The sequence below is a fragment of the Protopterus annectens genome, chromosome 3.part0 (assembly GCF_019279795.1).
Source record: "Protopterus annectens isolate FY-2018-M chromosome 3.part0, PAN1.0, whole genome shotgun sequence".
NCBI classification, from domain to species: domain Eukaryota; kingdom Metazoa; phylum Chordata; order Ceratodontiformes; family Protopteridae; genus Protopterus; species Protopterus annectens.
The window spans coordinates 1,206,742,507-1,206,765,120 of NC_056731.1; the positions used below are offsets into that span (position 1 = coordinate 1,206,742,507).

Below are 22,614 nucleotides of genomic sequence, written 5' to 3' on the forward strand. Positions count from 1 at the left end.
ATTTAAATGAAAATATATATGTGTTTGTGTGTGTGTGTGTGTGTGTGTGTGTGTGTGTGTGTGTGTGTGTGTGTGTGTGTGTGTGTGTATATATATATATATATATATATATATATATATATATATATATATATATTGCTGACTACTTACTTAATGAAATGAGAAAAATTCAAAAATTGCCACAGCAGCAGCTTTTTACAGCTTTAAATATGTTAAACACAACATTGCATTTGTTTACAAGACTTACAGAATAAATGACTAATAAATACATTTGCAAGAAGATAGTAAAATTTGCCCTGACTACCACAGTATCTACATGCATTCTGGAGATTTTTATACATTAATACTGCATTAATAATGAAGTTGTCATACTTAATGTTGAGCTCTGGTCTCCTCTAATCAATTTCTGCCACCCATTGGGCAATCTGGTGTTGTTACCTCATCAAACCTGTGTCTACATGTCTTACCTGTAGTAATTTACTGAGCATGTGAAACATATGGCATTATTTCGAAACACACACTGTAATTGATTTACTATCCTTCCTGGGTACATCAAATTCAGTCAGTCTCTCCTAGCAATAAAGGACAATAGATAAATTATGTATTTATAAAACATTAATGTATTTCTCTGTAATAATTTGAGGAAGATGCAATCAATATCTGAAATGGTCTTACACTGAGCTGCTACACGCTAAGCTGACATTCCTGAATGTGACTTAATTCTACCAAATGTCATTAAATTCCAAGCCCTGCATGATCTGTGATGACTGTTTTTCCTTTTTTACTTAGTTTCTATAACTGTACATTTTCTGTGCTTTTTAATAATCGAGCTAAGAACTGTTTCCTGTTTACTTGAGTGAGAGTAGAGACAAAGAACCAGAATATTTCTAGACCTCTTAATGCTGTAGAACTTTGGAAAGTACAACTTGCTATTGGCCAGTTGGTTCTCATTTGAGCTTTTATTAACTGGTTTTAGTGTTGATGTAAACTGACTGCATAGTGATGTAGCAAGATGCACTGCATAGATGCAGGCATCTTGGTCAATATCTGTCTTCATACCACCTAACTCTTCCAGGTTCTATTAGCTTAATTAGTCATGCTTACAAGTGCAGCCAACTGGCTGCAATTGAGCAATGAGCTGCAGTGCACATTATATGTCCTGCAAGCAGCCACTAACAGCCTGCAGCTATTCTGCATTGCCATTAGCATCCTGTAGCTGTTCTGCATTGCCTGAACCAGCCTGTAACTGTTCTGCATTGCCCAAAGCAGCCTGTAGCTGTTCTACATTGCCCAAAGCAGCCTGTAGGTGTTCAACATTGCCCTTAGCAGCCTGTAGCTCTTCTGCCTTGCCCGAGGAAGTCTGTAGCTGTTCTACATTGCTGATAGCTGCAATCTTTTAGCAACTCTGCACTGTCCACTGTCACAGTTGCAAACTTAACTTCAATTAATCCATTTGGTTCATTTAGTCACATATAGTTACTTAGGGATTGGCAGTGTACCCCTGCTACACCTACGTTACCACATTTACTATTTATAGTAACTGTTAGACAGTGTACACCTCCATAACAAAATCTGCATAGTTCAAGTCTTCTACAGTACAGCCCAATCAATATCTAGTTTAGCTGCATATAGTACTCTGTATAATTTTTAGTAAAATCTTTGAATTTCTGGACTAACATACTTGTTTCCCTTCTGTTGCCATTATCACAGTACTTAGTATCCTCTAGCTATGCAATAACTGTCTTATACTCATAGATAATAAGCTCTTACTCAACACTAATAATTAGGTTTGTGAGAGATGCAAACAAATATGGAGACCTCACACTCAGAAAAAAAATATGGGTTGTGAGCAACATGCACTTCCAACAGACACTATAGCAATCTGCACTAAAATGTCTTACTCTGAGGGTGCAATGAAATCCTTGCCAAACAATCAATGCTTAAACTATTTTTTTTTTGCGTGGGGTGAAGCCACCCTGGACCCTTCACATGGAGGGCTGATCTCCCCAATCCAACTTTCAGTTATATAGACCAACTCCCAGATCACTCACCAGTGAGGTAATTCCCATACCCTGCTGCAAAACAATCTTGCACCAAAAGTAGCTAGCTAAAATCCCATTAACCAATATGTTGCTCATGTAAGCATTCACGTTTTATTTATTTTTTGGCACCAATAAAGGTATTTGCTCATTGGAGTGTACTCTCTTCTAAACTTCAGCCATATATTCCATAAAAAACAACACTCAGTTATGATAAAAAAAGAAAAATGTAGTTCCTTTTTCGGCTTGCAAAGAAAGACAATTTGTTTTTCACTTATTCAAGTTTCTTCAGTATGTAAACAAATTAAACAATAATTTCCTTTCATATTACACCACATGCCATATGATAACAAACACCAATAATAAGCAGAACTTAAAAAAAACTCATTCACTGTTGCTTTTTTTCCTTATTTATTTATTTATTTATTTATTTATTTTTATGTATTTATTTATTTATTTATTTATTTATTTGTTATTAGCTTTGCATGCAAATGTAATTTATTTATCACATGAGGTGTGTTGTTAAATACAAGGAACGGAATGTTTTGTTTGTTTAGATATTGGTCTCAATGCACATCTATAACGTGTATAATGAATAGAAAGCAGGAATGGTCCTATTGATCTTGCTTGATTTAGCAGGTAGGCAGAGTCAGGCTTACTATATGGATGGGAACGACAAAGCAGTACTTTTTATGTTATACTGCTTGTGTGTTTTTAAAAAATTAAAAACATTCTGCATGCTATTGGTGTTTTTTTATCACATGCTCTATGGTGTAATATAAAAGGAAGTGGTTGTTTCATTTGCTTAGATAGCAACAAAGCTTGTATAAGTGAAACTGGACTATCTCTAGATGTCCTTCGTGGTTCACTGTTGCAGTCATGACTGTAGGGTTCTTCCTGCCAGCAGCAGCCCTCGATCGGCCAGAATCCCAAAGTCTGGATTGGGCATCAGCTGAGGTCGCTTTTATCCTGACATCAATGCGCCAGAAAGTATAAACACCTCAGCCAATGCCATTACCCCAGTCTTTCTTGCTGCGCGGTGCCCTGAGCAGTTCGCTGATGCCGGTCGGCCTACTCCTGTCTGTTTTTGGATTTACTTCCAGGATTTTTCATTTTATAAGATAAGTACCCCATTGGGGAAGTCTTTTTCTTGCTCCAGTCAGATGTCAGAAAAAGTTAATAATTGTATTTCTTGTGGGTAACAAATACCTCACAGGGATTTTCACTCTTATTGTATTCCCTGCCTGGGGCCTGATCACGATGTTGCTAATTGTGGGTTTTGTGCTAGATTTAATCAGTGTACTATTAGGCGTAGGTACAACTTTGCCTTCTACTATTTTGGTAAAATGTTTAATTATAATATGTCTTCGGATTCTTTTTCGGCTTCTGGTGTGTGTAAGAGGCACAAAGATAAAGACAGGCCTCCGAGGTCCAAAACAGAGGATATTACTCAGTTATTGCCAGTTGCTGGTTCGTCGGTCGTCAGTGAGGTGCTTTTGCAGCCCCTGTCATCCACTTCTTTTGGACCAATTGCCTGTACCAACTCTGGTGCGGAGCTGATGGGGCCTTCAGAATTGTCAGGAAATGGACCTTCGGATACTACTCCCTCAGTTGGGTCCGGAGCCAGTAGGCAGGTACTGGCTTCTGAGGGAGTTTTCAGGCCTTCACAGCTTCATGTAAATATGGATTCAGTTCTGCATTCTAAGACAATGGCTATGGCTCCAGCTAAAAAGAAATGGCAAGCACAGACCAAATTTCTGTTTCTTCTGCTTCTTCCCTTGAGCAGGATTGTTCCTTTCCTCCTTATGAGGATTCTGATGCTGAAGATTCCTTTCCTTCAGCCTCTCCTCCTGAGGATTTTTCTTTTGGTGAAACTTTGCATAATATGAGGGAACATTTTCACTGGGAAGGGCAGGAATTCTCTGAAACCAAGAAAAGACTTAGGGATTTTCTTCTTCTCCCTCAGCATAAGCCTCTTGCTAGTCCTCCTGTATTGGACATTGTAGATGATGTTTTTTCAGAAGCTTCCCTCTCTCCTGATTCTTTTGCCCCTGCTTCGGTCAAACCAGATAGGTATTATAGGGTTCCAGATTCTCACAAGTTTCTTTTTAAGAATCTTTCACCTCATCTGGAAACAATTTCTCAGGGTCCTAAGGGTGTTAAAGCGGCCTCTGCTAAACATCCTATTCCCTCTGACTGAGAGTCCAGGGCTTTGGAAAGATGGGGTAAACCAGTTTATGCTTCTGCTACATTGTCTATTAGAGCTTTTATCTGTCAATTTCATATGCTAAAGTATCAGCAATACCTTTTGTCTGTATTTAAACAAAAGATGTCAGCTGTTTCTATTGGTGCGGATGATAAGGAGTTACAGGATTTATTGCATGCTATTGAACAAGTGGGTAAACATACCCTGCATTGTGGTTTTGATTCTTTGGAAGCTTCTTGTTGGGCTGCAACAACTTGCGCAGTTATTAGAAGACATGCTTGGTTAAAGGAACAAAGCTTGCCGGATCAGGTTAAAGCCAAACTTTTGGCTGCCCCTTTGCAGCACGATGTTTTGTTTGGGGCCAAAGCTGAAGAGGTATTAAAGAAAATGGAGGACAAAGCCAAATCTATGCAGATGGTTACCGATTTTCTACAGGTGCAACCTCCTAGCTTTAGCAGGCACTGGCCAGCTAAACCTTGGTCCTTTCCGAGCTCAGACAGGCCTCAGAGAAGCAGATTCAGGCGTACCAGAGGTAGGGGACAGGCACAAACCCTTTTTAGGAATAGGCAGTAGACTGCCCCCTCTCCCAAAGGAGATGAAGATAAGTCTCAACCCTACCGGAAACAGTCTTTATGACTCTCCCTTTCTGGTTCCAGGGGCTCCTCTCCTGGAAGCACCTTTGGGAGGAAAGATTTCTCTTTTTTTATCAAAATTGGAGCTGCATAACCCGGGACAAATGGGTTCTGGACATAGTCTCAAGAGGTTACAGATTTCATTTCCACACCTTGCTAAAACCGAACGGTTGGCCAGATCTTTCAAATCATCAGTGGGCAGAGGCACAACTGCAGGTTCAGTCCCTCTTAGCTATGAGGGCCATAGAATTGGTACCAAATTTAGAAATAGGGCAAGGTTTTTATTCAAGACTTTTCCTGGTTCCCAGGAAGGAAAATTCATGGAGACCAATCCTGGACCTTTCCGTACTAAACACCTTTCTAGATGTACCAAAATTCAAGATGCTCACTCTGCAGCAGCTGTTGCCTATGTTGGGCAAAAACACTTGGATGGTGACTCTGGACTTAAAGGAAGCTTACCTGCATATTCCTATAAGGCGAGAGTGCAGAAGGTATCTGAGATTCAAAGCGGGCTCGAAGCATTACCAGTTCTCTGTGCTGCCCTTTGGCTTATCTACTGTGCCTAGGGTTTTTCTTCTACCAGGACAATTGTTGATAAAGACAGACAACACTACATTGATGTGGTGCATAAACAAGCAGGGGGGCTCTCACTCTTACCCCCTGTGCAGGTTAGCCATGGCTCTGTGGTACACTGCACTGACCTGCAGAGTCCACTTACAGGCACAATTCCTGCCAGAAAAAGACAACACTCTGGCAGACACATTGAGCAGGACACTTTCGGACCCACACGAATGGATGTTGGATGTTTGGATATTCAGGATGATAGTACAGGCATAGGGATGTCCGGACATAGATCTTTTTGCATCCCCTCAGAAACATCCACTTCCAACATTTTGCACCAGGACCTACCACAAACTAGCATGGCAAGTGGATGCCCTCTCATTCAGTTGGATACACCTCTCAGTATATGCTTTTCCTCCTTTTTCTCTTCTACTTCGGGTACTTCTGAAGATAAAACAGGACAGACCGCAAATGATTTTACTGGCTCTCAATTGGCCTCAACAATTCTGGTATTCCACTCTGCTGAACCTAGTTCAGGAGCCTCCCTGGATTCTGCCTCAAATCCCTCATCTACTGTCTCAACAGGATGGCCGGATCCTGCACAGTCATGTCAAAACTCTGAATCTAGCTGCCTGGCGGATCCAGGGTCTGTAAACACCTCTACTCTTTCCAAACAGGTAATGGATGTAATCCTTGAAGCTAGACGGCCCAGCACTAGGAAATCTTATGCAGGTAAATGGAAAAGATTTTGCTCCTGGAATCAAGTCCAAGGTGGTGATTCTACTGTTCCGAACATTCCTCTGATTTTAAAGTATCTGGCAGAGTTGTTACATACGGGCCTATCTTTTTCATCCATTAAGCTTCATACTTCTGCTATTTCTGCACATTACAATACGGATCCCCCGATATTTTCTCATCCATTACTTAAACAATTTCTTAGAGGGGCTAAGAATGTTCAGCCCCCTATAAGAGCACCTGTTCCCACTTGGGATCTTAACTGTGTTTTGGAAAAATTAACCTTGTCTCCTTTTGAACCTGCAGCTTCCACGGATTTAAAATTTTTGTCTTGAAAAACTGCTTTTCTTTTAGCTATAACCTCTGCTAGAAGAATTTCGGAATTGCAAGCACTCATGGCTGTGGAACCATTCATTATTTTTCATCAGGACAGGGTATCCCTAAGGACTAATCCCACCTTTATGCCTAAGGTGGTTTCAGCAGTGGCCTTGAATCAGACTATTCATTTGCCTACTTTTTATCCTAATCCTCAAAGTGAGGAAGAAAGTCTTTTGCACTCTTTGGATGTGCACTGGCAGCTTAATTTTTACCTGGACAGGACCAAGATATTCAGGAAATCTGACCAATTGTTTGTCGCTTATGTTCCTACTGTTCTAGGGAAAGCAATCACTAAGCAAACTATTTCTAAGTGGATTGCCCACTGCATCAAGTTCTGTTACTCTTTTCATGGCAATCCAGTTCCTGTTAATATTAGGACTCATTCTACCCAGGCTACTTCTACTTCAGCAGCCTTTCTTTGTGGGGTTCCTACCAAGGATATTTTAGAGGTTGCTACTTGGAGTTCTGTGCATACTTTTTCTAAGCATTACAACCTCCCTCTCTATTCTAAATCTAGGGCCGGTTTTGCTTCTGCGGTTTTGCAAGGTTTTGTGGCCGCTCCTTCTGTTTCTCCTCCAGCCACCCTTTCTTAGCTTTGGGACTCAACCCTACAGTCATGACTGCAACAGTGAACCATGAAGGACATAGTACAGTTGTGTACTCTTACCATAAATGTAGATGTTCGAGTGTGTTCAATGTTGCAGTCTGAGTTACCCTCCCTCCTCCCCACTCTTGTGTTTTTTCTTTGAGTATTGTCTGTTATGAGGTATTTTGGCTGCTGAGGTTTTGGGCATCTGACATCTGGGGCAAGAAAAACTGGGATAATGGCGTCGGCTGAGGTCTTTATACTTCCTGGCGCATTGACGTCAGGATAAAGGCGACCTCAGCTGACGCCCAATCCAGACTTTGGGATTCTGGCCGATCGAGGGCTGCTGCTGGCAGGAAGAACCCTACAATAATGACTGCAACAGTGAACACACTCAAACATCTACATTTATGGTAAGAGTACACAACTGTACTTTTGTAACTTCACAACAGAATTAAGTTTTTTTTTTTTCACAACAGAGTACTGGTTTATTGTTTCCATGTACTTGGTACACAATAATCTTCTGTGTAATATATATATATATGTATATGTATATATATATATATATATATATATATATATATATATATATATATATATGCAGATAGATATGATAGATATAGATAGATCTATAGATCTATATTTTCCAGGGTTTATTGTGATTTAAAAGCTTGTTTTTTTCACATATTGTACTTATTTGATTGCCTAAGAAGTATATGCCAAAAAGTAGGCGTCCCAGGACCGAGACTTGTGGGACACCACTTGTGACTGGTTTAGAGTCAGACCTGGAGCCCGCTATTCTTATCGTGTGAGTTCTGTCTGTAAGCCAGTTGGCAACCCATCTCATGACGTAGGGGTTTATGTTCAGGCTGGTGAGTTTTCCTATAATTCCCAAGTGGGGAATGGTGTAAAAACCTTGGCGAGGTCAAGGTAGGCTGTGTGAACTACCTTCCCCTCATCTATGGCCTTGGTGACTGTCTCAAAGAAGTCAACCAGGCTTAGTAGGCATAATTTGCCCTTAACAAAGCCAAATTGGGTCAGGTCAAGTGTATGGAGGTTCCCAATGTCCTTGTTAATGAGTTCCATGATGATGCACTCCATAGCCTTGCAGACCAGGCTAGTCAGGCTTATGGGGCGATAGTTACCAGGGTCAGTTGTGGCCCCTCCTTTGTGGAGCAGAATAACCATTGCTGTGCGCCATTCTATGGACACATAGCCTGTGAAGAGGCTGAGGTTGAACAGTGTGTTTAGGTGGAGGGTTAGTTAGTTCTGTAGTTCGTGCAAGATGCCACCCGGGACACCATCTCGCCCCATTGACACTGTGCTTTTGGCTTTTGAAAGGGCTGTTTTCACCTGCACGTCTGTGATTTCCGGGAAACTACACTCTTCCGGTATTGTTGTGGGCCCTTTTGGGGGTGAGAGGGGGTTGAAGTTTGCACTGAATCTATCTGCCAGGATGTTGGCAATATCAGTGGGTTCAGTATATTTTGTGCTATTTTGCACTAGCTCAGAGCATATCTGCGAGTTGCCACTTAGATTCTTGACATAGCGAAAGAAGGCTTTGTGGTTATCTTTTGAATCCTTGGCTATTTTTCTTTCGAGGTTAGCCTTGGAGGATTTTATGAGGGTCCTTAGTTTCTTACTGATACTGATCAGGGATGTCTTTCCTTCTTGGCATTTGCTTTTTTTCTGAACTAGTTTCCTCCTATTGTATAGCCTGTTTATGGCAGGGGTCCACCAGACTGGTTTCTTTCTCTTAGGGGAATGAGTCTTGGTTTTGCTAGGGATGGCATGATCCATGCATCCTTGTAGGTGCTCATAGAGTGCATTTGTAAAGGTTTCTGCATCTTGGACACTGTTGTCCTTTAGTGTGGGGGCTGTGAAACTTACCATGTCTGTCTTAAGTAAGGTGTAGTTTGCTATAGAAAGGTTTTTCACTGTGGTTTCCTTGGTTGTAGGTGGTAGTGTGGTGTGGACTTCCAGAGTGAGTAGTTTATCATCTGATCTAACCAGTGATAGGTTGACCTCTGGTGTGGAACACCTGTCGCCCATGTTGGTGATGACCATGTCCAATATGTTTTCACCTCTGGTAGGGAAGTTTACCAGCTGATCCAGGGCATTTGAGTTGATAAATTCCAGGAAGCGCTGAACCTGGGAGTTTGTACTTGATTTGTTTTCCCAGTTAATGGTAGGGTAATTGAAATTGCCCAATATCAGAGTGTTCGGTTGGACCTTCATGTTTTCCAGTGTCTCCAGAAAGGCGGAGTGGTGGTCCTGGGTCATGGAGGGTGATCTGTAGCAGGCCACAATTTGCATTGCAGATATGCCTGATGTTAGTTGCACATGGATGATCTCGGAGGTATCATGCTGTGCCACTAACCTGGAGGTGTAGGTATCCTTGATGAATATGGATACATCCCCTCCTTTTGTGTTTCAGTCCATGTTCTGTGGCCGAAATGTGTGGTATGAGTTGTAGCCCAGTAGTGCTGGGGTGCTCTGTGGAGCCTGGAACCAAGTTTCAGTTACTGCACAGATGTTGACATTGTCCATACTGAGGAGTGCTTCGAGCGTGTGCATTTTGAGATTTAAACTCCTGGCATTGAGTAGCATAACCCTCATTTTTTTATTTCTGCTGTTTACAAATGTGGGTTTTGTTAGATATTATGAATATAAATATGTTTAAAGATAAAGCATAGAATAAAAAGTCTGCTTCAATGGTGATCCTTTGACAACGTTCCTAGCCTGTATCCAAAAACAGGGGGAGTGAATGGGTAATGTCACTCCTGTAAAAGCACAGTAACGTTTATGTGAAGTACTTCAGATTTCTACAGTTTTCAACAGTTTGTAGCAATACAGTTTAATAGACGTCTAAATCCGGTGAGACTGCATTGCAGGAAGGTGGAGCAGTTCCATAAATTCTCCAGAAAAGGTACAAGATGAAGATGTAAGACTGAATCTGCCAGTTTTGCTGTACCAACTTCATAAGTGACTACAGAAACTTTTCAACCATCTACAGTAAAGCAGCTTGGCCATCTGCCTGTCTGTTGACTGGTAAGAAAATTATTCTGTGTTACATACAGTATGAATGTCATAGAGGTAATAATAATAACAGAATAAATGTATATACAGCATATTAGTAAATGTAAAACCTTATTAGGGCAAGTTAATAGTAAGGCATTATGCAAATGGATTGCAATTTGATAGTAAGGCATTATGCAAATGGATTATATTTGACTGGTATCTGAAATAAAATCATGTGTGGTATAAAAATGTTTATTGGGTGTACAATGTCATAAAAATACAGTGCATGACATTATCCAAAGGTTAGACTATACAGACAAAAATTGTAAAGGTAAAGAACCAAGAAAAGTTAATATGTTGACATTATATTCAAATGATAGACAGTTATGTTCTGTCACCAGATGCAAAAGGTTTATTTCAGAGTTGCAACAACAGTCAAATCAGTTACTGATAGAAACTCTAGTACATTTTGTTACAAAGAAATGTAATAAACTTCTAAAAAACAGACACAATGAGTGCAGGAAGATTAGACAAGTTATACACACATCTTTTCAAAAGTGCATAGGAGTTTCAAATTCAGCAGAACAGCTTACTAAAGAATGTCAGAAAGACCATACAACATTCCAGGAAATTCAACAGAAGTTGCAGGATAAAGGAAATAAATTAGCTCAACTGACAAAGACTGGGAATTTCCTGCATACACAGTTAATCTGTGCAAAAAAATATATTTTATAATATGTTTATGTTTTGAAAATGGTTAATCAGTTAAAGCAAGACATCTATCAGTACTACAGTAAAGTAAAGCATATGAATGCCATTCAGTAGCATAGTCAAAAGGTAAACAAAACTGTTCTGGTGTATAAAACTAAATAAAAATAGATGAGTAAAAATTTAAAGTCACAAGACATGACATGCTTGTATAAAGATATACAGATACAAGACAGACATGCATGTGTGTTCTTTTCATCTAGAGTACATCTGTTACAATACACAAGAATAACAGGCAGACAACAGCAAATATAAATAATATAAATATAAATGTGTTGGTTAAACTAATATCTATTTTGTTTTTTACAATTTGTTTATAATTATATAGTAACACCAAACAGTTAAAGTTCTGAATTTTAAAAAGAAAATCACAGATGGTATTATTCAAACAGTTTTTGTAAAATTAATGGCAGGGCAGTTAAATCGTTAAATAGATAAATAAATAAAAAATACTGAAATCCATGTAAGGTAATTGTAAAATGATGTCTATTTATGTTGTATAAATGCATAGTTATGCAACTCACAACCACATTAAAGGAAAAATGTTAAAAGGATTAACTATAGTTTACAGAGTATGAAATGTGAGCTCAGACCTTCCTAGACTGAATGAATAGTTACAGGAAATGCTGGAAAGATAAGATAAACAACAAGACTGATTGCCAGGCAAGTAGCTTGAGTTTTTCTAAAGCATCATTGTTATTAAAACATAATTGTTAAAATGTTTACAGGCAACACTATTTAGTAATTGTAATAAAATGCCACAATTGTGCATAGATGTCACTGATAATCTGTTTGCAAGTAAATGTTAAAAAGAAGAAAAAAAACCTCAGTTGCATCAAGTACAGCCAGCAAATGGGCTATAGTATATATACAGTTCAAATCAATTGTGCAGGAGGGTGTAAATGCCTACTAGTGGTAGTAAACAGCAAAAGCTTTATAAAAAATTATCAAATCAGACAAAAGTTCATAATTTAATAAAATAAATGTATAACCATAGTGTTAGGCTGACATGCATTCTATTTCTCACAGCATAGGGCAGGAAAACAGTGCTGAAGTACTACTGGGGGAGGGAAAAACAGGTATTAGTGTATTAGAAATACTGGTAAACTGGATTAAACCTAACAGGATAAGATATTTTACAAGTTGTTAATAGCTATCATAATGGTTATTATTGTATTGTTTAGTATTAAATTGTATTTACAACCTGTTAAACTGTAAAGCTATACAAGAGATAGTTTAAAAAACAAGAGATGGCTTAAAATTGATAAAGCTATACAAGACAGAATAAAGATATGCAAAATGCATAAATGTTTCTAATAGCAAGAATGGTCACTATTTTCAATATGTTTTTGACAAAACAATGTTGGTATAAAAAAAGCATGAATATTTTAATTGCTGAGTATGTAGTTTAAAATAACAGGACATATGCATTTGGTGGCAATTCCACTAGATATTTCTAAAGAGACAAACATTTTCCAAGATTTTGCTTAATATTAATGTTATTAAATTTGTAAGATTAGACTAAATGTACTTTATAGTCATTGTATGCAGAAGAATTCAGTACAAATGATAGTCTTTGTATGTACAAATGCAGAAGAATTCAGTACAAATTAAATGAATGTCTAGTAATAAATATGTGTGAAAAAACAAGTTTAAAAAAAAAAATGGGTCCAGGGTACCTACTAGATTGAAATGCACAAATAGCAAGCAGTCTGTGTAAATACATACTGATCAGGATACATTGTAATCAGTATTCAACCAAGATGTTAATGGGCAGTTCAAAGACATGACCACAATGTTATGGTTAAAATTACATTGAAATTGTGTGTTTTCAGTAGTGTATAAATGCTTGCAGTAGCACATAGTTATTGTCTCTTATAGTTAATTCAACAGTTGCAAAGAGTTAATGAAACAATTCTAAGTCATAAATTAAATTATGTGCTTGCAAAATAATAAATTAATCAAGTAAAATTAAAACAGACACAGCTCATAACTGATAAAATATTTTCACAGAATGGTCTGCAAAAGAAAAAGTTAAATACATTCAGTTTTGGTAGTAATACTTTAATATCATTGTATTAACTATGTAAAATTGCATTTTGACTTGTATCAAAAAAGACTAAAGGTTTTATATAAAAATAATGTGTTCTTTATATAAAATGTTTTGAGTATGTTTAAAAACAGAGGGAATTGTTAGATATTATGAATATAAATATGTTGAAAGATAAAGCATAGAATAAAAAGTTTGCTTGAATATATGTATAGAGTTTAGCAATGTAAAATGTGCATTCATACTATATGTATAACAGACAGGCTTCTCTTCACAGCATCAAAAAGAAAAGCCTAACAAAGCAATATTGGAAAGCAAGGATTATATGATTTTCTCATGTTTGCAGAACAAATATCTATTAACAGACATCCTTTTTTATAAATTCAGCAATACGTGATGTTTTTTCCAGTAGGAACAGCTTATACAGATGTTTCCTTTCAGAATGGCATCCTCACATCAGCAAGAGTGCTTAAATCACAAAAGGACAATAGAAAGGTCTAAAAACAGACATTATGTGACTTCCCACATAAGGCCAGAAAAACATACCAAGAGGAAATGTGTGCATTACTAGTTCTGTATATAGCTATTGTAGTAATTAAGTTATGTGAGAGAAGGACAGAGAGAGGTATTTTGTAGAAGTCATCATTCATATCTGTAATGAAGGAAAACTTTGTAAATATATGCTACAAATCTGACAGACTACGTGTGGTTTGTTATAAAATAAGTTATCTATGACTGTGCTTATAGCTGCAAAATATATTTCTTTATCAATGTGCAATTTGAAAGGCTTGGTACTTTAAACAGACTACAGATGGAGTCATGATGTGTCTCTGATTCAGCAGTAAACAGCACAGCAAGACTGTGTGTCTTAAGAAGACTTCAAATCCCACAGCAAGCAGTAAGCAGAGAGCAGCTCAATATAATTTTTCAGGTTTGACTTTTGAGCCTTGCCTAAAAAAGGCACTATGGGGGCAGCAAGACCCTTGGCCAGTATTCAAAAGCCTAGGGGTGACAGGTGCAAGCCATCTCTTGCAAAACAACGAGGCTTGTCGAGCATGTCATCCCAGGTTGACAGGCACTGGATCCCCTTTGAATGACACCAGAAGCTTAGCCAATTGTTCCAGTTCAAAAAGAAGTTCCAGAGAACATTTCCATTCCTGAGATGAATCCTGAAGTTTCTGAGATGTGCTGTTCACCAAAACCTGTCCCTGTTGCTAAACCCAGACCTGATTGTTATGTTACGAGATTTGGTCATATCTCTAGACCATGTTCCAGATATACAGTGACTTGGACATGAACAATATGAACAAGCTGAGCATTGTGTTGATTTTTCTGATTGTCTATACTGATGCATGCCTAACTGTCATCTTATTTTGATAAAGGGCAATCATTTCTTTAAGAGGGAGTATGTAGATCATTGTATGTATCTCTTTAAGAAACCTCCTATGGGCATGCTCAATTTATTTATTTATTTATTTATATTTGTTAACCGGGAGTGTCCGACTGGATGTAGGTCCATTTTCAGTGGAGGCCCAGGGAAAAAAGCTCCACAGTTAAAATAAACAGACAGTAGTTACATTGGATTACATAGCGATTAACAATTTACATAGCAATTACTTACAACATATTTACAGATGAAGAACATAGTACATCAGTAGACAACTAGAATCTTTATCTGTGAAGTACATAACAGACATTAACAAATGTTACAATAAGAAGTTCCTGCTGTATAATAAGTACTAGGCTTATGAGCATCTGAGCTTGCTATAGTCAATGTAGTTAGTGGAGTGGAAAGAAAGGTAGTGGTTGGATGGGGTGGGTGATATTAGAGTGGGAGTTGCAAGGGCATAGCCAGCATGATTTTAGGTGCGCTTTTAGTAAAGTTTTGAAGTGGGTGCATGATGGTACGGAGGTAATTGTGGGTGGGAGGGAGTTCCATAATTTGGCTATGGTGCTGTTTCACCAGCAGAGTTATTAGCTTTAGTGATCTGCAAGTGATTTTTGTTGCTGGATCTTAGTGGTCTGGTGGTGCTGTAGGGTTGGAGTAGATTCTGGAGGGATAGGACATTTAGTGGATGATTTACTAGTTTGTGGTTGAGTGAGAGTTGATACCATTGAAGGAGGTGAGGGAGTTCAAGCCAGCCAAGTTCAGCAAGTGAGAGACAGTGGTGACTACAGTAGGATGCCCCTGTGGTGAATTTGGCGATTTTGTTGTAGCAGGTCTCTAGCTTGTTTAGATTGCATTGCCTTAGGTTGGTATATATTGGAGAGGCATAAAGTAGGCTGGAGATAAGGTGGGAATTTGCTATTGAAATCTGCTGCTTTGCTGAGAAGTTGCTTATTTCTGTATAACGCTCCTAGTTTTTTGTGGACTTTTTTTATGGTCATGGATATGTGAATGTCAAATTTTAGTTTATTGTCTATTTCAACTCCTAGCAATTTAGTGTGTTCAGTTGGGTATATAGTGGTGTTGTCTTTTGCTGTGATGTTAAAGTGAGAGTTGTTTTTAGTATGTTTGGTGGGTTGGAAGATGAGTAGTTTAGTTTTGTTTGGGTTGAGTATTAATTGGGCACCGGATAACCAAGTTTCAACTGAGGAAAAGGCTTCCTGTGTGACTTTTTGCAGCTTGGGTAGGGACTGGGCTGAGCAGATGATGGTTGAGTCATCTGCGTATTGTATGAGTGTGCCATAGTTGGTGGCAGAGGCTAGATTATTGGTGAAAACAGAGAAGAGTAGGGGTCCAAGGATGGATCCTTGGGGAACCCCTATGGAGACAGATAGTTGGGGAGATATGTAATTCTGCCATACAACGGATTGCTGGTGGTCAGACAGGTAACTCTGAAACCAGTTGGTAACTGACTGTGAGAAGGATAGGTTATTGAGGACAGAGATAAGTTGTTTGCATGGGACCATGTCAAATGCTTTAGATAGGTCTAGGAAAGTAGCAGAGGAGAGATAGCCATTGTTTTTTATGCTGAAGGATATTGTTAGTAAAGGAGAGTAAGGCAGTGGTGGTGCTATGGTTTGGTCAGAAACCATGCTGAGTATTGGAAAGGAGGTTGTTAGTAAGGAGGTAGTCTGAGACCTGAGAGTGTATGCATCTCTCTAGTATTTTGGAGAGTGGAGAGAGAATAGCTATGGGGCAGTAACTGGTTAATTCTGTGGAGGGTCCGCCTTTGTGGAGGGGAATTATATCTGATACTTTCCACAGTATGGGAATGTAACTTTCTGACAGAGATTGGTTAATCAAGATGGATACTGGGTAGGCCAGAGCATCAGCTGTGAATTGTAGGTATTCACTTGGGAGGTTCTCTGCTGCTAATTTGGTGGGCTTAAGTTTAGTTAAAAGTTTTTTTTCTGTTGGAGGTAGATACAGGAGAAAAAGAGAAGGCAGTGGGGAGATTACTAGTTGAAGGTGTGGGTTGGAGGGGAGGAGGGTTGTGTTGTTTAGCTAGTGATAGTATGGTTTGTGTGAAGTGAAGTGTGTGTTGAATGAGGTAGCAATATTTTCTGAGGAGTGAGGGATGTTAGGAGTTTGGGTACTGACTTTACCTGGGTGGAGGATGGAGTTTATGGAGGACCAGAATTGTTTGGGGCTGTGTTGGGAGGAGTCTAGGACAGACCGGTAGTATTGGAATTTGTCCTGTTTTATTAGCTTTTTGGCTCTGTTGCATAGTTCTAGGAATTTCTGTCTAGTTGAGGGGGGTTTGGTTTTGCACCAGTGCTCCCAGGCTTTATCCCTGTTTTTCATTTCTGACTTAGTGGTTTTCTGTAGCCATGGAGAGGGTTGTGCTTTGATTCTGGAAAGTCTTATGGGGGCATGGTAATTAAGGATGCTCAGGAAGGTAGTATTAAAAAATGCAACTGCGTCATCAAGACTGAGGTACTTTAGAGGTTGCCAGTTACATTCTTTGAGGGATGAGATGAATGTGAGTGGGTTAAAGTTCAGTTTTTTACATATTTGACGGTAGATGACAGGTTTAGCTTGGTATAGGTATTTTTTGAGTAGGAATGTTGGGGAGTGATCACTGAGGCTATCTGATAAGCAGCCTGTTATATATGACTGGGGACTCTTACTGACTAGTATCCAATCCAGGGTAGTGTGCTTGCTCGAGTTTTTATTTATCCTGGTTGGCGACTGGACTAGTTGTATTGATCAATTGTATTGATTATTGAGCATGTGCAGGACAGAGTGCTATTTTGTAGTTAGCTGTTGAGATATAGGCATGCATGTGTGTAAGCCTGTCTGTTAATCAGTTTGTTTATGTTTATTGATGCTGCTATCCATCCTGAAGTGTTTTTGTATAATAAAGCATCTTAAATGAACTACCCCACCTTCTTGTCTTCTACGTGTAGAGGGGCAAACAACAGTATATGGTAGCATAATCCACTACCACCAGAATATATTTCTTCTCTGTAGAACTTGGAGTGGTCAGAGGTTCCACAATACCCATGGCCACCCTCTGAAATGGCTCTTCAATAACAGGCAAACACGTTAATGGATCCTTGCCAGGTTTTTGACACCATTCTCAATTCCTACAATATCCTACCACATTCTTTGCAAACCCAGGCCAATAAAAATTGTGCATAATATGTCTTTTATACCCATATGACCTGAAAAAGTGATGTCATGTGCTATTGCTAAAAGTGGCAGACAGTAAGTTCTAGACACTACCAACTACTGTATTACCTCACCTTCTAACCCACCTTCAGGAGTCCATGCTCTATGCAACAAATGTTTGTTCCAATATATCGACTCCATTCTTCCTTGAGCCTCAGGTGCCTCCTTACCCACCTTCCTCAAGCTTTGTAATGTAGGGCCTGAAAGTTGAGCCTGTCTCAACTCTATCTTTGTGGCCCTCCTCATCTTCCCTTCCACAGGAAGCCTAGTAACTTCTGACAGCTGAGCCTCTCATTAATCTGAGTATTACCATTCCCCTCTGTCCTTGCAGTCAGCACGTCCATGGGAACCCCAGTTCCAGAACCTACCAGCAGCTGTGGCTCACTTTTAGGCTTACTGCTATATGATAGCTCCTTCTCTGAAACAGCCACCACACTAGTCCCAGCTTCATGTATGAGACCTGTCTGGGTCTCTTCCAGGCTACTGGACCTACATGCCTGTCTACAACCCTGACTGGGTGTCACTGCATGCACACAAGGTACTACATCATCACGGTCATTCCCTAGCAGGACATCTGCAAGAATATTCTCAAACACACCTATCTGCTTGCTTCCTCTTCCACTTTCAAGTCAAGATGAACCTAGGCAAAGGTAGTTGGAATGGGGTTCTTCCTTATGCTATGACTGGAGTGAGCTGTCTAAGCAAGTGCTGCTCTTCTCTAACCCCTGCAGGCCTCATAATGGTTATATCAGAAGCTGTGTCTCTCTTAGCAGTAACCTGTCTACCATCTGCTAAAATAGGATATAAATACCGTGATAGTTTGGCACCCCTGTTGTTTCCAAACAACTTACTGCTGGCAGTATGTCATCCCTACTTGCTGGCTCCCTCACCTATTGTTTCTCACCTTGTCTGGGTGGACATTTGGATGTTATATTCCCCCTCTGGTTACATTTAAAACATCTAATAACTAACCGTGTACTTGGACAAACAGTTTCTCCTGTTACTGGGTGTACTCTGTTGGAGTGGTTTAGCAGCCCCCCATGGGTTCTCATAGGCCACGTGCAGCACTGGGTATCCCTTTCTTATGCATTGGTGCTCTGCTTGTTAAGTAGAGAGCTCCTTTTCTCCCCAACACCTCCACAGAGTTACACTTCCTGTCTGTTAATCAGATTCTCATGGCATCAGGCAAAGTACTGAGGGCTTGTTCCCTCACCAAAAGGTCTGCCAGTCCCTCAAAAGTGGTGACCTGACACCCACTCTCCCATCTGTGAAAGTAAGTAATTAAATTAGCAATATAATCATGTACACTTTCATCTGTCTTGCATCTATGTTTACAAAACTGTTTTTTCTATAAGCTTCAGGTACTAGTTTAAAACAATCAAGAAGACAGATTTTTTTTACTTTATCATAATTCAAACAATCTACATCACAAAATTTTGACATAGCCTGAACAGCTTTGCCATGGAGAAAGGGAGTCAGGAGCTGAACCCAGAACTCATGGTCAGCATAATATTGTCAACATTCCCTCTCAAATATATGAATAAAACTATCAAAGTCATCCCTCTACCTGTATTGAGGAAAAGGTTTACTGACCTGTATGGCTTCTGGGGTCTGGTTATTTCCTTCCCCATTATCCCCATCACCCTCTCTAAGTGTAAGAAGCTTCACTCCATGACAGCACTGTTTCTCCTTTTGCTCAGCCTCAGTCACTCTTCACTTTCCAGATGTTTGGCTTCCAGTTCATATTGATACTGCTTCTCCTCATCCTCCAGTTTTTTGGCCTCCAGGCGCAGTCTCTTTGCTGATTCCAGATCAAGACATTTGGCCAAATGTTTAAATTGATGCTGCTTCTCTTCAGCCTCCAGTTCTAAACTCCAGATGGATTCTCAGGTCCTCTAATGAAAATGATGACTGCCCAACCTCGGCAGGCTTCACATCCCCAATACCAAACTGGATATCCTCTGAATGGCTGGTCTGAGCTGCAGCTGCCACTAAGACTGAAATCATTGCCTTCTTAGTCAGGTTGACATCCACCAGTCCTCTGGCTGCACACTCCTTAGCCAACTGGTTCTTTGTTAGCTTACTGTAGTCTACTGCTGACATCTTTGCCTGCTATCCCTGACTAACTAACTAAAAATAAATAAAATTATTGTGGACTGACTTTCTGTATGTTTACCTTGTGGCTGTCGAGAGTGCACACCTTAACAAAAACTACCCATAGGCTACAGAAGTCCAATTAAAAATCCCACTAAGGTGCCACTAGTGTGTGACATCCATTTAATTTCCCACCGAACAACTACCAATATGTGACACCCCTACTATCCTGGGTCAGTTCCTAAGAAACTTCAATCCTCACTACTGACTCCAACATGAGACTGTCACTTAAACAGGGGTAATATTTCACAATTTTACTTAAAAGCACAACAGGAACATGCTCTATACTCTGGACCGGACTGTATATTTCTGTCCACCCCAAATAAAACTAGGTATTACGCACTTCAGAGCAAATTGTCCCAGTTAAAGACCTCTGATACAATAACACCTAAATAAATTAAATCTGACATACCCAAACACTTCTGGGAAAACCTGACAAAGATTTCCAGCTGTATCACTTCCCCAAAATAACACAGTAATGGGCTACCACCAATTAGAGTGCCTACATGCTCTTTTAAAGGGGTGTCCACTTATTAAAATTAGATATCAAAACAAATGGTAGCATATGCCCTAAAGCACTCAAGCTTTCAGAGTGGACTGGGAATTATCAAAGCAGGTATACTCTCAAAGGATTCACTTCAGAATCTCGAAATTCCAAAACATCAAATTTCATACGATCGAGACCATATGATCGATGTTTTGGAATATCAAAATTCCGAAATAAATCAAAAAAACCCAACAATTTAAATATTTCTACAGACTGCACTACAGCGAGGAAAAGGGAATTCTCCCATTCTGCACTGAATGCAGATCTCCATTCGCAATGTTGGGATTCCGAAAGTTCGATCATATGGTTTCGGCCATATGAAATTCTATCTTTCAGGATTTCAGCATTATGAAGTTTTTCCACTCTCAAATCATTAAATAATACACAAATTGACCAGCCACAATGTAACATAATAAAAATATTTAATAATGAGCAGAATGATTAAAAATGTAAAACAGGAATTTTAATAAACAAACAGAACCCAATCACCAGGAAAATTAAATTAATACTGAAGGATAGAAATCCAACATTTAGTTAAACTCAGACTAATTAGTTATAATTTCCTATCTAACTGAAAAACACTGTCCCTGGTCTAAACTAAATATTACAATAGAGCAAAGGCAGGCTTGCAGTTCTTGGTTAATCCTTTGGGTATCCACCTCTCACTAAACTGAACATAACTGAAATGTGAAATGAGCTCAGCTAAACACAATAACTGTTTAAACTGTCTTCAGCAGGCTCTTTTATAAGTTATATTAACTGTTTTAACTGTTCCAGTTCTTATTTTCATTTCACTCTTTGAAAATCAACAAACAGTTGTTCTTTTAGAATTCCTTCTTGTCTTTCATCTCTGACAGTAAACACAGATTATCTGAACACATTCCGATGACATCATCTGTATATCAGCTGACTCTGAGACAGTCTGCATTTAGAATCTCCTGCAAAAGCATGCACAGTTAGAAATGTAAAGGAGCACGCTTCAACTCTTTAAACATCCTATACAAACAGAGCATTAATCAACAGGTAAGTACTTATTTACAATATCATAGCTCATTATGCTGGCATATAATGCATAGGGTTAATCTTAAATTATGTACAAAACTTCAACCAGACATGCCAGCACAGACGACAGTGTCTAATTTCTTCACAACATAGATGACAGTCAATAAGAGAGACACACACAGATGATGGGTGATAGGGGAACACAAGACTGCATCCACTTTCATTTTTCGGGAGAGCCTCTACACAGGGCATTCATGGTGGGGAAACAACAATTATGTGGAGGTGAAGGCCTCTGTAGCTCAGTGGTTGATCTAAGGATATCAGTGAGTCTTGCAGTGACCAGAGGAGCCTGTGGTATGGGCCCCAACCATTCTCCTCAACCATCAGTGTCATAAGTATTGGAATGCAATAGCTGTTATCTTACAGAGACCAATATATATTTACTGAATAATGTGATGATGCAAACAAATTGTGACCCAATGCATTACTCTATATAATATGGCATTATAATTGTGGTTCAATATCAGTTTAGCATGGCAATGCATGGATTTCATATTTTAAGTACTGCAGAACACTACTCATCTGTGTAACAGCAATGTATATATTTTGAATATTGTTTACTTATTTAAGAAATTATTTTGTATTAGTAATTTATTTTTGGGGATGGAAGCATTAATTTCATGGTCAGTGGAGAACCTCGCTTGTTTAATTTAAAAAAGGTGCCACTTCATTTTATGTCAGCTCTTGCTGCAAAATAAGAAAAGGAAGGAAAAAGTAGAGTTAGTAGAAATCCTTGCATTTGTATGTATAGCTAACACTGTCATTTGCACTGCTAAACATGCATTTTTTTTCTTTATTTCCCTTTAATTGGAGGTGTACTTAAAATACAATAAGAACTGCATGTCTGGTCGAATTGCAAGCCCCATTAACATTTGCTTTATATTGGCTTACTGTGGAAATCAAACATTTAACTCTAAAACTTCAATGAAAGCACAAATATAACAATGAAGACAGTTGTAATACGGGGGAATTCTTTAACTGGTAATGCTGCCCACTAATTTTAGTGAGGGTCATACCTACTTGAAATTATTCAGGCTGAAATGGGCAAACTGCAAATTTGCCATAGCGACATTTCAGCCCAGAAGTAACTCAACAGTATCCTGGTCTTCCCTCCCTTGACATAAGCAGTAGCAGTAATCTTGTTAGTATCGATTGTAGAAGTTGCATAGTGCTGGGAAATTCCCAAAAGGTTATCAATAAATGCAAACATCAATCAAATAACTGCAATGCTTACAGCTAATACCAGTGGCGGCT

At 39.1% G+C, this 22,614-nt stretch overlaps 1 protein-coding gene across 1 annotated transcript in view; it reads left to right on the forward strand.

The window, feature by feature from the left end:
• The window catches only part of ADCY2 (adenylate cyclase 2), a 4,311,002-nt gene that overhangs the window by 939,697 nt on the left and 3,348,691 nt on the right, over positions 1-22,614 (forward strand). The window lies entirely within an intron of this gene.